Genomic DNA, 21,655 nt, shown 5'->3' on the forward strand with positions numbered 1-21,655 from the left:
CTCAAGATGGGCGTTAACGCCTCTCGTTTCCAAAGGGGGTGTTTGAGATTTCATGACCTATTAGTTGTTTTTTTCTTATTAATGGACAAAAACCATTATGAGTTTTTCAAATTATCAAAAGCAACAATGCCCTATTTCATATAGGTACAGTCTATAAAGATATAGCTGTGTTTGTATTTTATTTAATGTATTTGTCTATTTCATTGGCTTACAAAACGCGAGAAATTCTCATGTAAGTATTACAGCCATGCGCGCCACCGACTACGTGGGTGCTTCGGAGCTCTAGCACCCACATAAGTAATCTTGTAGGTGCTTCGCACCCACATTGCCTTAACAATGGGCGGTGCAACGCACCTGGGCCCCCAAGCCTAGAGGGGCCCGTCGAGCCCGTTAATTACTCAATAGGTTACTGAATACTAACGAGCAACACACATTATGCTTTATTTTTTCCCAGCTTTACTGTTAATTTCAATCATTGTTTTACATTAATCGTGTATAATGTATAATATTTACTATACATTAAATATTCTAAATATCTTGATCTATCTATTAATATTTTATGCAACCAGTTTAGAGATATGCTTTACTCGAGTCAGTTTTTCTTATCACTTGTGTGCGCTTTAGAGGTGCATATATACAGAAAGGGAAAGTAGAAGATGCCACCAAAAAGCACAGAAAGTCAGTCGTGCTATTCTAATTTTTAACAACCGTCTCTCTCTCTCTCTCTCTCTCTCTCTCTCTCTCTCTATATATATATATATATATATATATATATATATCTGTGTGTGTGTGTGAGAGAGAGAGAGAGAGAGAGAAAGAGATATAGTAGACGGGTAGGTAGATATAATTTTCTTGTGACATGTAGTACATGTAGTAACCAATACAGCATACAAATGGTGTGACGAAATTATGCTGCACTTCCAATATCTTGGAAACGAATAATCTAAGACAGATGGTTGTCAAAAAGTAATTTAAAATCCTTCATCCAGCAGTGGATCGACAATTGTTAATAATGGTGTGTACGAGTTTCAAATATAAATAACCCTGACTGTTTCACTCATATAATCCTAGTTCTCATTCTTGATATCTGAGCATTTCAGATTAAGGAATAAACGTCTATACTATACCTTCTTCTGAGAGATCGTACTTAACCCTGTAGCTGTAAGAATTTCTAAGAATAAAGACACTTAAAATAAAATTTACCATTCCCCTCACCCTCCATTAATTTTCTCGTATGTACAGAGCAAAATAATGTTCTTCAAATAGGTAAATTGTTTTTGGCTATGAAAAATTTGTATTCTACAAGCTCTCCCTTCCAGCTGAAATTTGCAATACACACACTTCCTATGCTAATAGAAATACGAAAGATATAGAAATCTTATCTGCATGGTTTATTTTCGGTTGCCGCAAATGGGTTCTGCTACGTGAAGTTGCCACCGCCCATTTTGTTTTTGATATTGTTTATAAATCCTGAACAAACGAAAATTTTATGAGAACAATCATGAACAAACGATCTACATAGTTTAATTTTCAAATTCTGAAAATAGGTTCTGCCAGGTTTAAACACACACTTTTTTTTGGCTTCTTTCACCCTTTGCTTGGTAATGTGTATGTATGTGTACATGTAGGTTTATCTCGGTATAACAAACGGCTCTGCGAACTCGAAATATTTTAACAACCGGTTCGCGCGAACCGGCTGAATAGCGCCACTGCAGAAAGTGCTCAATAGGTACACATAACACTATAGTGTGGAGTTCTTGTGTACTATTCATTGTTCGTGGAACGGTTTCTTCTTTTCCTTTTTTGTTGAAAAGTTTACAGAAATAAAAATAAGCTTTTCATTGTTGCATTGTTATGTTCTCAATAATTTTGCATTGTAAATATTGATTTTACAAAATATTAACACAGTAATGCTAAACTTGCAGTTAGACCCTAAGCAGATTTTTCCAAGAATTTTCTATATATATATTTTAAATTATACTTCATGCTTTATTTTCTAAAATTATGCTTTATTTTGCTTTTAAAATTAGTTTTCTCTGGACTCTTGGACAACCACAACCACATTCAAGGTACCAACCAAATGTGTAAGTTACTGTTTTTTTTTCTTTTGCTTTTGGATTGCCTTCTTTATTATTCATTACTTATGTACGAGAGAAAATCATTGTCAGTGTTACAATTGCAAACAATTTTAGTAACATTTTTTCTTTCTTTTGGGATCTCCTAAGCCTGTAGGTACTACACTCATGTCCAAAATAATTGTTGCATACCTTTAACTGTCTTTTTGAAAGAATATAATTTGATAATGATTTTGCAGGGTACTTTTAATACTGATACTATGTGTATGATCGGGAAATGTATATTTGTGGTAAATTTCGTAGGAAAAGAATTATAAATACGAAAATTAGAATGAGTAAAACAAAATGTTGCTAAATGGACAAGAAAGTTTTATTTTCGTTTTATTGTTTTTTATTTACTGCTCTTTTGACATGAAATTTGCCACATACATGTCTTTGCCGATTATACACATACTAACATAATAAGAAATACCGGGCGAATTCGTTATCAAATTATATTCCTACATCAACATATTTAAGGACATGCGACAATAATTTTCGACCTAAATGTACATTTCTTATGTGACAAAAAAAAAAAATCATTGTAGTGAAATTCTAGATTACCAGTAACTTCCGTAACATTTTTTGGTTCTGGGGTCCCCAAGCCCAGGGAGACCCTCTAAACTCGTTTATTACTCGGTACTGTATACTTACGTTATTTATTTCTTATGTAAAAGAAGTAATCATTGTGAAATTTTAGATTATGAGTAATTTTGGTAACATATTTTTCTGTTTTGGGGCCCCCAAACCGAGGGACCCACTGAACCCGTTTATTACTTAGTACTGAATAGGTACTTATTCTTTGTTATTCAATTCTTATGTGTGAAAAATAATCATAGTGAAGTTCTACATTACTAGCAGTTTTGGTAATATTCTTTTTTGTTTTTGGGGTCCCCAAGGCCAGTGGCCCCTGCTAACCCGTGTATTACTCAATACTTATAACCTGTTATTTATTTCTTATGTGGAAGAAATAATCATTGTGAAATTTTAGGTTACTCTTGCAATTTTGACATAACAGTTTTTTTTTTTTCAGTTTGGTTGTTTGGTGATAGAAGTACAAATCATTTTAAAGACAGAATGGATTGACGGTATTGAAGATTGGGGTCATCTTTCTCAGAAACTAGCTGTTCATGAGGGAAGTGTGATTCACATGGACGCTACGAAGGTCAGAGTTAGTTGGATGAAAAATGAGAATTGGTAAGGATTTCTAGCATCAAATTTCAGACGAAATTTGGAGAGAAGTTTTGATACGTCTCATTAAATTAATACTTTCTTTAACATATGGAAACAAAGCTTTGAGAGGAAATGAAGGTTAAAAAAAAAAAAAAAATTGAAGACGAGTTTGTAGAGGGGAATTTTCTACGAACAGTGAACTTAATCGCAGAGCTTGATCTGGTTTTGAACACGCTGCTACAACAGGAAAGTAGAGTTAAGTATTTGGGTTCCGCAATGCAGAACGAACTCATTGACATCCTGTCTAGCAATTTGAGAAACTTAATTTTTGATGTTCGAAAATTTCAGTTTTTTCAACAATCGTGGATTCAATATTGGACATAACAGAAACTCATTAGGTTAGTGTCATTCTTCGCTATGTTGTTGTGAACTATGAAGAAGCGAAGTAGGAATTAAAGAAAGTTTCGTAGGATTGAATGCATTGGATAAGCATGGTGCCGAGAATTATGAACATGTCGTTCGTGAAATTTTACTTAGCAACCAAATGGACATACAACGGTACAGAGGGCAGGGATATGATGGAACATTTGTAATAATGAGCGAAGTTTATAGTGATTTACAAGCAAGAATTAGTAATACCACTCCAAATGCTCCGTACATTCGTTGCTGTGCGCATAATCTAAATCGTGTTATTGCCGATGCTGTAAGTCTTCACATACGTTTCCGATTTTTTAAAGTTTTTCAAGATATTTTCCTTTCTTTTCTTTTTAGTTCTAGTGCTCATAAATGGTCACTTTTAGCTCTTGGTAATGAAATGGCTTCAAAATTAAAGAAGATAACTAAAAGAATAAAACATACAAAAAAATGTATAGCTAGATGGGACACAAAACATTGCTGTTAACTAGATGAAAGAGAGAATTACTGATGTCCAGAAATCCCTTACTGCGATTTGTCTGACAAATAAGAAACCAGATGAGTTGGGAGTAGCTGAGGCATTAAAGAAGATAGGGACATTTGAATTTGTGTTGATGCTAGTCCTTTGGGAAATGATCCTAATGTCCATGCATGTAACTTCCAAAAGTTTGCAGTCTTCTGATATTGATCTGCAAGTAGCAGAGAAAAATTTAAAGAAATCACTTCAGGAAATGAAAGATCTTCGGAGAATGTATGACAAGCTTGTAAAATAAACAAAAGACCTGTGCTCGAAATTGATTCTTTCCGAAACATTTCAAGAGAAGCGAGAAAGGTTTGCAAAGAAATATTTTGATGAACTAGCCAGCGACAGCTAATGGATTTTGGTTTCGGGTGTTGCAGTACGAATGATCGGAGACAGAAGATATAAAATGGAGTCATTGACTAATCAGCATAACTTTAGATGCAAATGCTATGTGATATGTGAAATTAAATAAAATTCTGTTTTTTTTTTTTTAAAAAATAAAAATCTCTGAGTTTTACGTCCCACGGTTATGCCGCTTAGGCTAAAGGAGACGGTGATGATGAGTAATGAATGAAATGGTGGAATGAAGAAAGTGGGTGGAAACGGGAGAACCCCGAGAAAACCCACGCACACGGCATTTGTCCACCACAAAGTTCACTTGGCGGAGGCTGGGATCGAACCCGGGACCCCAAGCACCAGAAGTAAACGGTCTACCACTGAGCAACCGCGGCCCCTAAAAAATAAAAAATAAGGCAGAACATTTTATCCGGCTAGTCACATTAGTTAATTAGTAAGTCTATTCTCCTCTCTCTTATTGGAATAAATTTGTCTAATACATGCTGGTTGAACTCCGGTGTTCTCATTGTCAGGTCTTTCTCGATGAAAAGCATAACCAATGTGATAACCAGGGCCCGGATCTTGTTGATAAGTCAACTTTCTTCTGTTACGCATAGGAGAAGACAAGCTCAAGTAAAAACGTTATCCATCAACTCTAGGTTCTAAAAATATAGTTTTTTAGGATCAACTTTTGGTCTCTTTTTGCTGTTTTGAAATTTCAGGTCATTTTTTAATATTTTAAGGTAACTTTTAGGTCACTTATGGTCTTTTTATTCTTTTTTTCTACATAAGGAAATCTTTAAATGGACACGATTTACGGATGTGGAAAAGACGAAGTTGAATAATCTCTTTTCTTACTTCCTGACTATTGGAGTGGAAAAACTGCATTCTTAACAAGCTAATGAAAACTAAACTGTAGCTGGTTAACGAAAGGCGGGGGTTGGTAGGTGGCCAAACAGATAGTTTTGGGTTATTGACCACAAAGAATGTGATCACGTGAATAACTAAAAATGCATTAGAAGGCGTACAAGGGCTTTAAACGTGTTTTATCTATTATTTTCATGTAGTCTAAACTTGCTAAGTTTTATTGTTTAAGAGTGCTTCCTAGTTTCAACTCGGGAGTGAACTGACGCTTTCAATACTTACAACGCCGTACAATGGACAAAAGTGATCAAAGGACTGCAACTAACTGAAACAAAACTTTTTGAATATGAGTGAGAAATGTTAATTAAAAATCCAATGGATATTAAAAAATGTCAATGTTTAATGAAATAAAAGTTTGAGAAAACGTAAGTTTTAAGGTCAATTTTTTTGATTTTTAGGGTCATTTTACAGGAATTTTAGTCATTTTATAGGTCACTTTTTAAAATTTTTTAGGTCAACAAGATCCGGGCCCTGGTGATAACCTTTCTTGGAACATTCAATTCCTTGAAAGTGTCAATTATTTTCGATGTGGAAAAACGCCTGACTCCGTTTGCTGACGCCATAGATACAGTTAACATTAATTCACTAAACAATTTTGCAGAGTCACTAAATACTTTTTCTTGATTATTGCGAACAATTCATTCTAGCAAACCCAGTCCCTGACAGTGATGCAGATTCTTCTGCAGCGTCGACTGACGACAGTTCGTGGCAGAGATTAGTGTTATAAAAAATGTAAATTGACACACTTTATTCACAGTTTATCTAGAAAAATTTTAAACAAATTGTGGAAATATATCTAAGGCAAGCAACATTGCTGCTATAAGATGTTCTTTGAATTTAAATCAGATATTTTTCGAACACTTCTGAATTTCCCTTTGGTTGATTTGTCTAAGCCTTAATTGTAAGTTTTTCCTCAGTGTAGAGCTGAGGAAATTGCTTTTTTTGAAAGTTATTTACAGAAGTTATGGCATAGAATTCGTTCAGAATTTGTAGATTACAGAATTAAAGCACACTGACTCAAGTAAATCTATTAACTAAAAACGAAAACAGCTGATACAAAAGAGGTATATGAATCCCCGTGCGTAAAATAAAAAAACTACATTCGAAATCATCCGTCTTGGTTGTAAGCAATGCACGATAAACACAATATACTTCCACACGAGAGGAAACAATGCTTATCAATGTGATACGTTCTTCAAAGCAAACTTTGAAACCCGCCAGATATAGGATCAGCATGTAACAAAGGCCAAAAGTCAAAGAACGTCAAAACAAACGGCATTGCCAGTTCTACACCTAGAAATGTTTACTGAGTGGGGTCCAAAATATTTGGTGGGGTCCAATACGTCTATGTAATATCGAACTTGTCTTATTTTGCACCCGAAAAGACGATCAGTAATTAATTATTGACACCTATATTTCTAGAAAAAATGATAGAATTATTATTTTTTTATAAGAAAATAAAGAGTACATGATGAGGCGTAAAATAAAATATCAATCATCATCCTACCTACATCAATCATTTTTCTGTTAAATGTGGTGGACAAACACCGTGCTTGTGGGTTTTCTCGGGGTTCACCCGTTTTCTCCCACTTTCTTTATTCCACCATTTCACTCATCTCTCATTATCACCGTCTCTTTATCCTAACCGGCATAAAAGTGGGACGTAAAACTCTCTTCATTTTTTTATTCTTCTTTTAAACAAGTATAGTTCGTTAAGACAGTCTTCGAAGTTAGTCGAGTTTCGAAATTTTTGGAAGGTCCAGACCCGTGGTTGCGTCCCTGAGCATTGCTAACTAGTCCCAAATTCAATGTGGTGTTTCCCGTTATACAGTTTTATGTGGAAAATTATCAAGAGTTTAAAATACATTTGTTTTACAAATCAAAATATGTATATACTAAAATACTATCCACAGAGGGGAGGTTGAATTCTATATATTGACTTACTAATATTTGGTTCACAAATTGCTTTACAAGAAGCCCTCATTATCTATATAAGCTAAGAATTAACTTGTAAATGCGTGTTTACTTTCATTTGTTTTCTACTCTATTACATATTTTCTTTCTTATTTTGTAATTTTGCGATCACTTTTTTGTCGTTATATTGGTTATCTTCAGTATAGTCCCGTAATTTAAAAATATGAATGCATAAAAATAAATTCCATTTGTAATTGGTAGTTAAATAAAATTCAGAAATCTTATTTAGCGCGAAGAACCTTCTCGTTCACTGGGAACCGTGTCTCGTTGTTGCAGAAGCACTGCAACGACCAGAGCCTTTAACTTCTGAGATAGGGGAAAGGAGACTTAACATTCGTTCCAATTGGCGCGCTGTAGAAATCTGGTCGTTGTATGCTTGCTGCAACGCAACATAAATTAGAGACTCTGTGACGAATTGTTTTTCACTTTTTAAAAAGGATTAATGGATTTTATAGTTATAGAAGTAAAACAATATGTTATTTGAATTATATGGAGGTATTAGAAAGTAATTTTTCCTGTTCTTTACTACTACTGTTAATAATATTTTTTCTTAAAATACTTTGGTCGTCGCTTAACACTACAACACTAATATTAGTCGTCACTGGAACTAGCTAAGGATAGTAGACTTGATGTATCGGAAGATACATTTCGTGTCACTGTATTTCATCCTATTCTGGATTGTATTGTGTCACAACTTAGCACCCGTTTTCACGGAATGACTGAAGTGCTCAATAGCTTTTCTCACCCCAGCAATCACGGGCGGATCCAGGACGGACTTCTGGAGGGGCAGTGGGTTGTAATACTGCTACTTAGAGCTACTTTTAAGAGCTCCAAACTCTGGGATAGGTTTATATTTATATATATAAAATAAGAAAGTTTTCCCTTCTGGGGTGGGGCGATCGCTCCAATCGCCCCCCCCCCTGGATCCGCCCCTGCCAGCAATATTGTTGTCTGCATCTTAGGAAGGCCTTCAGTAATCTGGATATGACTTTGCTACAAAGTACAGTAGTGATGTAAACTCAGATTTTCCACGGCAAGTACTGGTATTCAGAGAATATAATAGGTGTGAAATAAGTAACCTCTTAACAAATGGGGGAAATAGTTTTGTTCTTAATGGAAAATGATATTCTACGTCTTTTCCTGATGTGCTTACCAAATGTGTAATTTTTCTAACAACAGCAGTAAGTGTGGCTGCTGCATAACGCTCGTTCTCGAAATTAAAGCTCAAAAAGAACTACCTGAGAAGTAGTACTTCACAACAAAGGTTATCAAATGTAAAACGAAAACAAACTTCAAGACTAAACATAGACAAGATTGTTTCAGATTTTGCTGAAGATAAAGCTAGGAGAAAAAGCATTTGGAAACGACTTTAAATTTTTGTTGTATTGTATGGTACTTTGCATGTTTGAATATTTGAATCCATTACAATAAGTTTATTTTGAAATTGTTTCAGCAGTTGTGCAACATCCCTGATATTACATTTTTATTTCTTGATCATGATGTTCTTTTCTGCAAATAGCATGTGTATAACTATGGTACACTATGAATAACATCGTTTGTTATATCCTTTGTTTTCTCAATCGCAAAGGGGTCCTAGTGTTACAGGACAACGCTAAGCCCCACGTGACTAGGATGACCTGGGACACCATTCTACGCCTTCAATGGGAAACACTATTGCATCCACCATACTCCTCGGACATTGCATCATCCGATTATCACCTGTCCCATTCATTGGACAATCACCTTAGAGGACGCCAGTTCAAATCCTTACTAGACTTGCAAAAGGCACTTGATACTTTCTTCGCTTCATGGCTCACCAACTTCTACCGCGATGGAATCCATGGCCTTCCGGAACGTTAGCAGAAGGTCGTCGATGCTGATAGGGATTATTTTTGATCTTCCAGGTACGTTTTAGGTGACATATTAATGTTCGAAGTTGGTGGGTGAAAAAGCGACACGATTTTCTTGGTTACCTTTATAGATTAACTGTATAGTGGTCTTGTGTCCAAAACCTTGTGCTTGATTTTGAATAACAAAGGAAATAATTTTCACTAAAATCCAACAAAGCAATAACTGCTCTAACACTGATTGTCCCTTTATTGTGTTTTAGATAGTCTAACTGTTGTTTTTGTAATATGTATGTGGGGTACAAGGATTCAAGCTTTGAAACTACCGTTTCTATAAAATCATCGACACTTGCAGTGAGGGTTTGTAATTCTGTTCTTTCGGTATGGGGACACTGGTGATATTCATTACATCATCTGGACCAAAGTCCAACTTACTGAAGAGATTGTGCTTTAGGCTTTGTGGAGAAGAACATTGTTCGCATTGTTGGAGCATACAGATAGGATTCCCATCGTCATACATACGAAATTAAATAAGTTATCTCTAGTTACCATAACCTAGAATATGAAATAGCAACTGAACATGTGGATGGATGGTTCAGATACAGACTGCATGGGTTCCCGGACTTCCTACCAAAACACACCATTTTGGGCGTAGAGTACAGAATTTTGAAACTCCTACTATGAATTGAGGATTTTTTCCCTAAAGGAACAATAGAGCTCGCGTAAGTTGCATACCGGAAGCCTTTTCTGTTTGCACACATTCCTGGATACTCTGATTCAGTCTTTAGTTCCTGGCCTTTGCCTGAAAAATTTTTGATCCTGATAAAAATCTTGAATCATTTGTACTCTCCATGAAGTTTCTTCCCTGGTGTGGGATGGGGTACTTCACATATTTCGTGTTCCAATGTAAGTTTTCTTGCTGCCGAACCATGTATTCTGAAACATTGAGTTCGTTTGCAGTCTTCTTCCTGGACCAAGATTGAGGGGTCAGTGTGAGATAGTCTATTCACTTTGAACGCAACGAAATTTTGAGTTTCCTTGAGTCTATTCACTGTGGGCAACTTCTGCTTCATTAAAGAAACCAAGCGATCTAAATCTGCAGCTTTCTGTTCCAGGTTACGCTCACACTTGTCATATCGCTGCTTGAGCTTTCGTCAAGTTCAACTTTTCAACGTTGGATATCTTGTCTGCTACAACTTCTGCAAGCTCCTGCACTCTAACGTTTTCCATACTTAAGTCTTCCACAATTTGGTACGGAATGCAGCTTCAAGGTGAATTTTGTAAATCTTCTAAAGTTCTGTCAAGTACATCCAAGTACAGCTCGAGTTTCTTCTTTCACTGCTTCAATGTTCAAATCCTGAGTGATATCACTTTTTTCTGATTTCTGGGATAAAACTTCTAGTCTGGGGACAATGGTCAAAAAAAGATCTCATGGGATATATAATGAAGCAAGTATGAGAGATGGCTCAATCTCTTCGTCTTTATGTACAAAATAAGAATTTGCATAGTGATAACCTGGCATTCTGTGCAGAGAGCAGATATTCAATAAAAACAAAATGGCGTAAAGTAGCCTTCCGACACCCCTGCGTCTAACCTTTAAACCCTTATGTCTCACTACCTAATTAAGTTACGAAGACACTTTTATATCGATGTATTTCTGAAGGATGTAGCTTTCCAGTGATGTGCATTTTTTATGTCGAGGATTTTCAGGGGGAAGGAGAAGGGTAAATTTGTCTCTTTTGTCCTGTTTTTACCCTTTCCGCATTTAAAGGTGGGGCCATAACCCCAAAAAGTATACCTAGGTAGAAGGATACAAATTGGTATAAAAAATGAGAATCTGTGTTGCATTAGCTTTCCAACAATTGAGGCAGTGCTAGGAATTTCATTTTTTGCACTGGAGAAGCATCATAAGGAATGGTTCAAGGTAGTATCGATTATGGACTTTTTCAATTTGTATTTTACCGATGAATTAACAAAAACATCGATAATAATAATAGTTGTAATGTTATGATGATTTGAGTAAATTGACGTCAGATTGTGACGGTAGCGTGTTTTCCATACGAGCCATTGTGCCATGATCTAAACCTACAAACTAGATTACAAGTAATCCACAACAAAAAATCATGAGTTACATTGCAGATAGTGACGACCATTTATCTATGAATCAGAGCTTAGTGATTTAGCTTGGCTGCTGATACGCAAAGTCTGTATCTTAAAAATACAGATATTTCAAATTCAGTGCATTCTCCTACTTGAACGGGATTCATACTAGTGCTGTTGAATTTTTGTGACATTTGCGGTTTTCGGTTTTTGAGAAAACCGGTTTTCTGAAAACCGAAAACCGCAAATGCGGTTTTCAAAACCGAAACCGCAAAAGCGGTTTTCAAAATCGAAACCGCAGATGCGGTTTTGGAAACCGAAACCAATGTTTTTAATTACACCTTTCAACAATTGTGAAAGCATCTATCGATCGAGACAATTGTATTGATTTATGTCTGTGTTTCAACTTTTTGTATTTGCTCCCGTTTCCTCCCACTTTCTTACGGTTTAGAACTCCGTAAGTACTGATCTGAACTTGTGTGTTACAAATACTGACCTGGGATCATTTGCTCTTTTTTTTTTAGTTACTTCTTTGATGACACTTCCAAGGTACTTTTCGGTTGCAGGGAAGTAAACTGGACCCCACCTGATTTTTATATATTTTGTAAAGTAGAGCACGAGGAACACGAATCTTAAGGAATTTTGACATTCCGACTTCCCGAACTCGAGATACTAGTACTTATACAGTAGTTTTACATAGTATGTATAAAATTAACGAAGAAAGTTCTGTCGCTTTTTGACCTATCACCTTAGAACATCGATATGTCACCTAAGATCAGGGGTGTAGCCAGCAGGTTTCTGTAGGAGGGGCCCGTCGTTTTTGAAAGGGGGCAGCTACAATCTTTAAAAAATGTGTTATAGCTAGTGTTTTTGAAGCCTGAAAAAAACTGGAAAATTTTGGTTTCCTTCCGGAAAACTAAAAACACTGTTTTAGCTTATTATTATTATTATTATTATTATTATTATTATTATTATTATTATTATTATTATTATAGTAATAATAATAATAATTTCATAAATTATATTACAGATAGTTTGTATTATGTTTAACCAAGAACTACTGCCCCCGACCAAACATTATAACTTTGTGCATAACTATTTCAATACACAGAACCGATCTATATAGGTAAACAAGAAAGTTCTTTCGCTTTCTCACCCACCACCTCCGGACATTCATATGTCACCTAACACGTATCTGGAAGATCAAGAATAGATCGACAACCTTCTGAAAACGTTCTGGAAGGCCATTTATTCCATCGCGGTAGAGGTTGGTGTTCCGTGAAGTGAAGAAGTTATCAAGTGCATTTTGCACCTCTACTTGGGATTTGAGCTGGCATCCTTTAAAGTGATTGTCCAAGGAAGGGAACAGATGATAATCGGACGGTGCAATGTCCAGGGAGTATGGCGGATGCAATAGTGTTTCCTATCCAAGGCGTAAAATGGTGTCCCGGGTCATCCTAGCCACGAGGGGCTTAGCGTTGTCCTGTAACATAAGGACCCCTTTGGGATTCAGAAGTGCTGGCTCCAGAGTTTTGAGTTTCTCTTGAACACGGCTCAACTGCTGACAGTACACAGTTGGATTGATGCGATGACCAGCTGGTAGCAGTTCCCGATGCACGATGCCACGAGCAGTTCATCAACACACAGGAGGACTTTCTTCTGGTGTAGTACTGGTTTCAGCTGCCTTGGAACCGTTCATGGGATGCTAACCAATTATGACGGCGCCGTGGAACTTCGTGCAGGACCCATTTCTCATCACATGGCAACACCTTGTCCAGAAATGGCTCCTTTCTCAGACGAGACAGCAAAGAAACACAGGTGTCTGCTTGCGTTGCCTTTTGACCCGGAATCAAGTTATGTGGGACCCATCGACCCAACTTCTAGTGTTTCCTCAGTTGATGAAGGTGCTGCTGAATGGTTTCGCCACTCACACTGAATTGTCCCCATGCCGTAAGCGTCGGTGGACCACAAATGGGCAATTAGCGACATCACGCCAAACATTGGCGGCGCCGCAGCGACGATCCCCGGTGGCCCCTCTACCGTTTTGAAAATTATGCCACTAGCGGCAGAGATGCGACAAAACGCCAATGAACCACAAAATTACTCCCCCAAACGTTAAATGTTAAATCGGCTATATGTGTGATTTAGTTACATTAAGGTGAGTCTAAAAAACACTTTTAAAAAGTACCAAAAAATTACCCCGAAGGGGACTCAAACCACCAACCTTACGATTACTAGGCAAGTGTTCTTACTACTTCGCTACGATGGCGATGAAGGAAACGTCACTTGTAAAGGGATAAATCGTTAAGACCTTTTTAATTTGGTCAATCACAGTGCTCCTTTAACCGTGTATATTCGACGATAACTGTTTGGAATTAGATAAAATGTGTTCGCCATGTAATTTTGTAACAAAATGACGCGTGTCTATTTACTTTATTTCATAGTTCTCGCATACTCACTTTCTAATGATCGACGACAGTTGTCATCTAAATTCATACAATTATCGCACTTATCTCAAGATTTTTCACGTCATGATGTTGAGGCAGAGGTTATTCTTGACCCTTGGAGCTCACTTTAGGAACAATTCGTCAGCAAAAAATAAAATATAATAATAACTGCATGCACATGACTGGCGACAGTTCGTGTTGGTCCCTTCACGATTCTCCGCGAAGAATCTAAGAAGTGCGGACCAAGACGAAGTTCTCGCTGGTCGCTGCTACGCGGTGGTAAGTTCAACACCCCGACGCGAGATATATGTTTCGACTCGACGAAACCCGGCCGCCAGTGAGGGCCAATTATCGCAGACCTCCACAAAAAGTGACAGAACTTTCGTGGTTACTTTTATACATAAGGCTGATTTTCTTTGAAATTGCACTTAATTTATTTTAAGATTTTCTGAAAAAAAAATGTTTATTTATTATTCGTGACTAAAAAGACATTATCTTATTAACAACTATGTCTCACTTCCTGTTTTACACGAAATAGCATTTTAAAAAGCGAATGAAATCCAAACTGAAAAACTTAATAAAAACGTTGCTTTTCACCAAATTTTCCATCTGATAAAAAGTTTTCTTGAAACACTAATTACAGCATATAAATAATATAATGTACTTACGATTCAGTATAGTACCATTGTTTTATGATAGAATTTATAGTGGGGGGCGCGGTGGCTCAGTGGTAGAGCGTTCACCTCCGGTGCTTGGGGTCCCTGGTTCGATCGTGCTCATGGGTTTTCTCGGGGTTCCGTTTCCTCCCACTTTCTTCACTCCACCATTTCATTCATTTCTCATAATCACCGTCTCCTTTGGCCTAACCGGCATAGGCGTGGGACGTTAAACTCAAAGATTTCATTTCATTTCATAGAATTTATAGTACCTTGTCAAAACGTTTGTCTTCAAACTGTCAAATACAAATCGCCGTAAATTATGTAACCTACTGTCACAAAAAGTATACCATATTATTTTCGGATCGCTATAAGGAAGAAATACCATACTATTTTGTGATCGGTATGGTAAAATACTATTTTTCCATACTATTTTACCGTAAATCATTAATTATATGTAAACATTGTTATTTTTAAATGACTGAAGCGAAGTAATCTCACGATGATGTTTTAACATCTGGTCATTAGGGGGACCAGGAAATCATTTGGGGAGCCTTGCCCCGATGGGCCCCCCGTGGCTACACCCCTGCCTAAGACATACCTGGAAGATCAAAAATAGTACCCATCAGTATCAACGACCTTCTGAAAACGTTCGTGATGGGCATGGATTCCTTCGCGGTAGAACTTGGTTTGCCGTGAAGCAAAGAAGGTATCAAGTGCATTTTGCACCTTTACTACGGAGTTGAACTTTAGTTCTCTAATGTGAGTGTCCAAGAAATGGTTCAGGGATAATCGGACGGTGCATTGTCCAGGGAGTATGGATGGTGTCCCGAGTCACTCTAATCATGTGGGGCTTAGCGTTGTCCCGTAACGGGAGAACCCCTTAGCGATTGAGAAGTGCTGGGACAGGGTTTTGAGTTTTTCTTGAACACGGCTCAACTGCTGACAGTAGACAGTTGCATTAATGTTCTGCTCTGACCAGCCGGTAGCAGTTAACGATGCAAGATGTCGCGAGCAGTCCACCAAACACACAGCAGGACTTTCTGCTGCATTACTGGTTTCAGCTGTTTTGGAACCAGTTCATGGGATTTTAACCAATGATGACGACGCCATGGAGCTTCTCATTACATGTCAACATCCTGTCCAGAAATGGCTCCTTCCTCAGACGAGACAGCAAAGAAACACAGGTGTCTGCACGCGTAGTCTTCTGACCCGGAGTTAATTCATGTGGGACCAATAGACTCAAATTGTAGTGTTTCCCAAGTTGATGGAGGTGCTGCCGGATGGTTTCTCCACTCACATTGAATGTTAGCCCCAGTTCCTCACAGGTCTCTCCACTGTTCGCCTCAATTGCTACCTAAAGATCTTCATTTTGCACATGTATTGGTCTTCCAGCACGTGGTGCGTCTTTCGTGAGTGTTTTGTCACCGTTCTTAAACTTTCTAAACCACCCTTGCACTGTCTGCGTAATCACGACACCCTCACGAAAGGCCTGAGATATCTTCCGCCCCACTGCAGTGGCGTTTGATCCAAGTTTGAATTCGTACAGCATACACGCCCTTATGACGCTCTGTGGAGGTTCCATATTCACTATGTCCTTACACAAGTTCATGTTGTAACTGAACTGCCACAAGCAGGTAGAATGTTGGATATACCCACACCAACATTTGACCTTCGCCTTTTCTCCATTCGCATTCAACTCACGGTGTGAGGATCAATTGAACACAGACCTCCACAAAAAGCGACAGGACTTTCTTGGTTACCTTTATATATCTCACAGGACATAATATGTTTCGTATAGAGAATTATTAAACTTAGTTTAATATCTCGAGCTCCGGAAGTCGGAATGTCAAAACTCCAGATTCGTGTTCCTCGTGATCTAGTTTACAAAATATATAAAAATCAGGTGGGGTCCACTTTGCTTCCCTGCAGCCTACTTTTCAAACGAAACTCAGTTTTCCAGAGTGTACATTTTGTTTCAAACTGAGTTCTGCCCTGGCTAACATACATAAATTCGCTTCTATAAGTGTCGTTAAAGTTACACTTGAAATTGTCGTTCGGCATTCTTGTAGCTTATGAAGGCATGAATAATTCAAATATGTTTGTCACAACATCTACAAAAGAATATTCATTCGTATAGAACCGAAAACCGAAAACCGCAAATGCGGTTTTCAAAACCGAAACCGCAAATGCGGTTTTTAAAACCGACATTTCGGTTTTATGAAATTTCACTTTTTTCAAAAACCGGTTTTCGGTTTTTTCAAAAACCGATTTCGACAGCACTAATTCATACCCAGCATAGGAAAGAGAAATTCTATACGTATTACGAAGGCCATTAATTCCTGTAGCACCAACAGACCAGTCAGTAGAACTAACATCCATTAAACATTTTCAAAAGCTTACCAAATTTGTTAACCATGATGAAATATGAAAGTTGTGGTAACTGTTGACATGGCTTTATATAAGCCACTTAAGCAGCTTGAAATGGCTAATGATATTGATAATGGAAAGTGGCTTTTAAAACCTAGAAAACTACATACAACTATTCCTCAACTACGAACCATAGGACCATACATCGAAGGATGTGGAATTCCAGAGCTTTGGGTGGAAAGTGATATATATATGAATCTGCAGTCACAAGACAGATCCTTGAAGGAAAACATGTTCGCTGTGGAATGGAAGTACATTTTAACACAATGTGGCACTATCAATATTGTTTTTGAATGAATTTGAAAATGAATATTCTGGTGTGCTTGAAGAAGCTAATCGATCTGCCAATGAATTGCTAGTTTCCCCAGGGATAGACAATAAATTGAAAAATTGCAATGGTATCGCAATTTCAAAAGGAAAGAAAGTTTCAGAAAAGCTCAAAGCCTTTTCAGGAAATGGGAGAAACATTGCCATACGTATTTAAGTTGGCACGCATACATATGGATATGCTTCAAACGATGTTACACTTTGTAAACGCAGTAAGATCTGGAAACTGGATTTTAGCACTTGTATCACAAAAGAAGTTTCTAAAATATTTCTTCTGAATGGATTAACAGAACTATGCAATGATGATGTCACTGCTCTTGTGTGAAATTGATTACTTAAAGAAAACTGACAAATTAACAAAGGATGAATAGTAGTAATTGGGTAATAAACAAAAGCTGTACTTATTTTACATGATTTGGGGCAGATGAGGCTTTTGGAATATATAAACAATGATTTGGAACATATAAGAATGAAAATGAAAGGTGGTCTCACTGAAATTTGTCTACTAGGTAAATGAAACACCAAGAACTAGATATTTTGGCAGATCCTGAGTCCAGCAGCAGAGAAGCTCGAGAACATTGCTAGACTATTACATTCAGGAAGGAGCGGTTTAACATGAATGTTCTTTGAAGCTTAGAAAGAGATAAGAAGATAAGGTTAAAAAGCTAGTAAGTACAATAAAATTCACAACAAATGCTTTTAACTAAAAAATGAAAACCTGACACATCTTATCACTGGAAGAGTCTTCTCGAAAGACGCAGAGAAAGACATGATCAGTGTAAAAGAAATAGGAGACCAGTTGAGAGCAATTTTTATCGAAAAACGAATTTCAAATAAATCTGTATATTTCTGGTCGAAGATGAAGAAAACAAGCCTCAAACCATTCACAACTCTTTCTAAAAATTTACAAGTGTCTTTAAATGGTAAATTAGAATCTCTGTTTTCAAGACTTCGTTTAGCATCAAGTTCAAGTCCTGGTATTGATGTTAAATCTTTCCTAAGCCAATATGAATTTTCAGTTATACCCAAGTCACTTTTCTCTGGGGATGGTAAGATGCATCATTGTCTATCAAAGCATAAGTTAGGAACAATTTTGGAAGAATTCCCAAGTGTGAAAAATGAGATTTCTCAAGAAGTAATCATGAGCTGGAAGTGGAGCCAGAGGTAGCTTTAAAAACAATGGTGTAGAACGTGAAAAGAGCAATAACTGACGGTATGGCAGAACTTCATCGCATTGGTAAACCAGAATATGTAAAGACATGCCAAGGTTTATAATAATATTTCTGGGCGTGTGTTTTCTCGAAGTTTGGGCAACATGAAGAGCTACATGTCGTTTCTGATTCATATGTAGCTGGCTCTCTGAAAATGGTCACACGCTATCTGAGAAGAAGGGGATCAGATGTAGTCGAATTTCAAACACATCCATCAACTAAAATATTAAAGACAAGCTTAAAGAAACTCTTGTCTCACGACCAAAACTAACTTGTTTCCAATTACACTTCTTGAACTCGGTATGGAACAAAAGAATATTGTAGTGAGTTGGCAAAATAAGACAATAACAACTTATATTGATGTGAATGAGTTGGAAACAACACAAAAAAAGCAGTTACAAAAATAATTCTTCATACAGCGTTTTTTAAAAAGCAAGGGGCTAATGGAAAAATGAAATCTTTGAGTTTTACGTCCCACGGTTATGCCGGTTAGGCTAAAGGAGACAGTGAAGATGAGAAATGAATGAAATGGTGGAATGAAGAAAGTGGGAGGAAACGGGAGAACCCCGAGAAAACCCACGCACACGGTGTTTGTCCACCACAAAGTTCACTTGGCGGGAGCAGGGTTTGAACCCGGAACCCCATGCACCAGAGGGGCTAATGGAGTTCATATATATTAACCTAATGCTGACGTCCTTGTACTTGCGCTAAGAAGACATCCCATCCTCCCCGTTAATACAGGTATCTATCTTGGTCAAGGAATGAAACGATTCGTACGGCTAAAACACTTATATGACAAACTTGGAGCTGTGAAAGCTGCAGCACTTTCAAGGTGTTATACTACTGGATCTTTCGTCAACAAAGGAAAGTTAACTTGGTGGAAAGCCTTCGGAAACATTACATGTTCCTACAACAACGATGCGAACTCTTGAAAAATTCGTCTGCCAAGTATACATACAAAATGCAAAAATCGCCGAAATAGGTGAAACAAGATTATGGTTACACACTAAGAGACTTCTAGAAGATGAAAAACCTCCCCCAAGAAAAGGAACTTTGGAACCTGCAATATTAAGGGTCAATTTACAAGCTCATCAATGGCAACAGCACCTTCAACAGCATCCTATAATTCCAGGTCCAACTGAATTTGGACGGGAAAAAGTAGAAGATAGATATGAACCGATTATGTGTAGAATGCCTTCATACTTGAACTTACTAGTTGTAGCTGTAAACAGAGATGCTCCAATGGTTGTTCTTATAAAAGTCTTAAATTAAGGTGTACAGAATTATGTGAGTGAAGAAGTAGTGGAACAGTGTGTAATAACAGAAGACGAATCGATCAAGATAGTGACCCTAAGACTGACAGTAAAGAATTTAATATAACATATTATAGTGGTGATGAAAGTGAAGATGACGAGCTTACATAATGATTTCATGGTGTAAACAATACTCCCAAATTAGTCATATGCAAACCTACTTTCCTATTTTGAACTTTGATACTAGAACTTAACATGGTCATTAAAGGAAACAACAGAATGATATTAATTACAATTAAGCTTTAGTTTCTCTCTAACCATTTCTTCTTAGAACATTTTCTTTTTAGTAACATGTGTGGTTAGCATTATAAAGCAGTTCTTACTTCAATAACATAAAAAATTACTGTTCGATGGATCATTTACACTATAAGTGAATAATAAATGTGAGAATGACCTGATTGGCGATAATAAATGTGATTGACATATGCCCAAAAAATCAAGAAAATCGTAGACATCCATATTGCTGCCCTTAGCACTGCCTCTAATTATTCCAGCATCATAAGTGATACATCATTGGAAAGCTAATGCAACACAGATTCTCATTTTTTTTATATATACCAATGTGTATCCTTCTATACTTTATGGGAGTTAACGCCCCACCTTTAAATGCAGAAAGGGTAAAAACAAGGAAAAAAGATACATTTGCCCTCCCCCTTGACCCTCAAAACCCCCGACATCATTAAAATGCCCATTACTGGAGAGCTACATCCTTTACAAATATATCGACAAAGGCTTAAAGGTTAGACGCAGGGGTGTCGGAGGGAAGAATACATTACGCCATTTTATTTTTATTGAATATCTGCTCTCTGCACAGAATGCCAGGATATCCCCATGCAAGTTCTTATTCTGTACATAAAGACGAAGAGATGGAGCCATCTCTCATACTCGTATCATTATATATCCCACGGGACACCATTTGTCCGCAGACTATTCATCAGCTTGTAGAATTTTCATATACACGCAGTTCCCTGCCTGAAATGTTAGTCCACCAGTCCAACATAGGAATTTTGATGGTTGCCTATGCTCGTGCAGTTCTTACAAGGGAAGGTCACGAATTGGCTCCGATGAGATCCGAACGAGACAATTGTGTTTGCATTTGATGTATTATAACCAGGGCCCAGATCTTGTTGACCTAAAAAATTTTAAAAAGTGACCTATAAAATGACACTAAAATTCCTGTAAAATGACCCTAAAAATCAAAAAAATTGACCTTAAAACTTACGTTTTCTCAAACTTTTATTTCATTAAACATTGACATTTTTTAATATCCATTGGATTTTTAATTAACATTTCTCACTCATATTCAAAAAGTTTTGTTTCAGTTAGTTGCAGTCCTTTGATCACTTTTGTCCATTGTACGGCGTTGTAAGTATTGAAAGCGTCAGTTCACTCCCGAGTTGAAACTAGGAAGCACTCTTAAACAATAAAACTTAGCAAGTTTAGACTACATGAAAATAATAGATAAAACACGTTTAAAGCCCTTGTACGCCTTCTAATGCATTTTTAGTTATTCACGTGATCACATTCTTTGTGGTCAATAACCCAAAACTATCTGTTTGGCCACCTACCAACCCCCGCCTTTCGTTAACCAGCTACAGTTTAGTTTTCATTAGCTTGTTAAGAATGCAGTTTTTCCACTCCAATAGTCAGGAAGTAAGAAAAGAGATTATTCAACTTCGTCTTTTCCACATCCGTAAATCGTGTCCATTTAAAGATTTCCTTATGTAGAAAAAAAGAATAAAAAGACCATAAGTGACCTAAAAGTTACCTTAAAATATTAAAAAATGACCTGAAATTTCAAAACAGCAAAAAGAGACCAAAAGTTGATCCTAAAAAACTATATTTTTAGAACCTAGAGTTGATGGA

The sequence above is a fragment of the Thermobia domestica genome, chromosome 17, assembly GCF_964235325.1.
Source record: "Thermobia domestica chromosome 17, izTheDome1.hap1.1, whole genome shotgun sequence".
In the NCBI taxonomy this organism is placed as follows: Eukaryota; Metazoa; Arthropoda; class Insecta; order Zygentoma; family Lepismatidae; genus Thermobia; species Thermobia domestica.